This window comes from Bos grunniens, chromosome 15 (genome assembly GCF_055505025.1).
Source record: "Bos grunniens cultivar Pamir isolate PY7600 chromosome 15, Bosgru_T2T1.0, whole genome shotgun sequence".
In the NCBI taxonomy this organism is placed as follows: Eukaryota; Metazoa; Chordata; class Mammalia; order Artiodactyla; family Bovidae; genus Bos; species Bos grunniens.
Window position 1 is genome coordinate 61,965,606 of NC_141179.1, and position 2,470 is coordinate 61,968,075.

Here is a 2,470-nt window from a genome sequence, read left to right on the forward strand (position 1 = left end):
CTGGCAGGGTCAGAGAATGGTGGAGAAGAGATGAGAGCCGTGGTTTGGCACCAGGAGATTTGAAGGCTGAGAGATGGGAAGGAAGACAGGGGAGTGATGGGAGAGAGGTGAGGTCGGGGTGGAGGTGGAGAGGAGAAAAAGAAAACCTCTAGTAAATGGAAATGGCGAGGGGCACCCAGCTGGAATTCCCAGGACTTGGTGGTTCTAGACAGGGTTCTATTCTAATTAGCTGCTAGGGTTGATGGCTGTGATCAGTCCTGCTCAGCACCTGCTTCATTTTCTTCCCTCCCCCCAGGGTTGAGAGGTAAAATCCAGGGTGCTCAGTTAAATCTAAATGTTAGACAAATAAGAATAATGTTTTTATAAAAGTATGGTCCAAGAGTTGCATGAGACATACTTATATTAAAAAAAAAAGTATTCTGTGTTTATTGGATATTTTGTATTTTCTTTGCTAGATCTGGAAACTCTACCCAACTGACCCAGAATGATACCGGGAGCTTAGTGCAAGCACATGCAGAGGTTCCCCAAAAATGGGGCCAATATCAATGTCAGTCTGAAAATTCCCCCTTGGTCAAATTTCTAAGCATCTTGAGGTTAGTTTTTTTTTTCCTTTCCTCTTACCCCAGTCATCTTTAGATAACACTGCAAATATTTTCTCTTTTGTTTTCTGATACCTAACTCTTCTGTCCATCTACTGCCCACCCCCGTCCCCAGTTAATCACTCCCTTCCTCTGCTTCCCTCAACTCTTCCCAGTGTCTCCAGGAGACAAAGTGATAATTGACAAAGTGATCTTTACCTAAATGTTTGAGTTTCCTCATCTATTAATGGAAACCTTGTTCTTCCTTGAGGATCTTACTTCCTTTGTAGCTGTCTTAAGTTGAGGTCACTCTATGAGTTACCCCAAGAAGTATGGAGTGTGGAAACAGAGGGAACATTCTCACTGTAACTTCCAAATCTCATGAGAGCCCATTCTCTCTGTGTTCACCATACTCTTCCCTTCTTTGCTGACAACTTCTCTCCTGTTCAGTCTCCACAGGTAATAAAGCCTTTGTCAACTGTCATCAAGAGTCCATTTCTCCATCCTTTAATTCTGGACTGGCCTTGTAAGTTTTTTGGCCAATCAAATGAGCCAGAAAGGACCTCAAGCTGCTACTGAACAGAGATCTTAAGAAGTCTTGCAGCTTTCTTTGTGTCACTATCAGAACACTTCTACTTGTGAACAGACTGAGTGGAGTTGATGGGAGATGGAGACCATGTGGAGCAGAAATAAGCAGACCAGCTGAGATCCAACCACCACATGAATGAATGACATTCTAGACTTTCCGTCCCCAGTAGGGCTGCCAACTACAAAGATCAGCTGATTCCACTTAGGCCAGACATTTTGGGCTGTCCCAGTCATCTCAGTCAACTCACGGAACATGAGCTAGATAATAAATATTTGCGGTTTTTAGGTACTAGGTTGTGGGGCACTTGGGTCATCTTTTCCTTTTTATATATAAATTCTATCACTATCCTTGAGAATTTCAGTGTCCATATAGAGATTTTACAGACATCCTTTATTACATGATTTGGCTTCTTCATCTTTGAAGAACTTTACCTTCATCTTAAAAAAAGTACAGCTTGATACCTATCTATATATACACACTACTATGTATAACATAGATGCTGATACTAAGGAATACTGTATAGCACTGGGAACTATACTCAATACTCATGCTCCCTTAGGCAGCACGCATACTACTCAGTACTCTGTGGTGACCTAAATGGGAAAGAAGTCTAAAAAAGAGGGGGTGTATGTATATGTGTAACTGACTCTCTTTACTGTACAGCAGAAACTAACACAACATTGTAAAGCAAGTATACTCCAATAAAAATTTTAAAAATTACAGCTAACGTTAATGGTTAGGATATGGAGAAAGAGACAGAGAGGGTAAAAGGGAGTGGGACCAAGTCTCAAGACTGATCTAAAGAGCTGAACTGTTTTTCAGATTGGCAGGAGAAGTGATGACCAGGCAAGAGGGAAACCTTCTGTGGAAAGACAGTCAAGTTTAGACAGTTTAATCAAACTTCCCTGTCTGAAAAATATCTTCCCCTCAATCTGCCAAGTGCCAAACTTCCCCAAATAAATACCCAAGCAAAAAAAAAAAAAATGAACAGGGTTTGATTCAAATAGGTTGTAATTAAATAGTGTCTATAATAATAGGGTCTCAATCTAACAATTGTGTGATAGCAATGTATCTTTTCTTTGTTAATCAACCCTTGCTTTCTGAAGAGATAAGATGTTGAGAGATGTATGTCAGTGCCTACCAGGGAAGAGATGGGGGTGATAATCCCCAAGTGGTGGTAAAGGTAAAAAGAAGGAAATAATACTGGGATAATGGGAAAGGAAAGAAAGATTGCAAGCTTGTAAACCTGGTGTAAACTAGGCATTAACAGTGGCAGAAGATGCTAAGAGAATGGAGTCCATTG

At 40.9% G+C, this 2,470-nt stretch overlaps 1 long non-coding RNA gene across 1 annotated transcript; it reads left to right on the forward strand.

Moving 5' to 3' along the window:
* Positions 1-453: 453 nt before the first annotated feature.
* On the forward strand, positions 454-2,151 carry LOC147358362 (uncharacterized). Its single transcript, XR_015142499.1, has 2 exons — positions 454-593; positions 1,029-2,151. It is a non-coding gene; the product is annotated as an uncharacterized LOC147358362 (long non-coding RNA).
* The last annotated feature ends 319 nt before the right edge of the window (positions 2,152-2,470 follow it).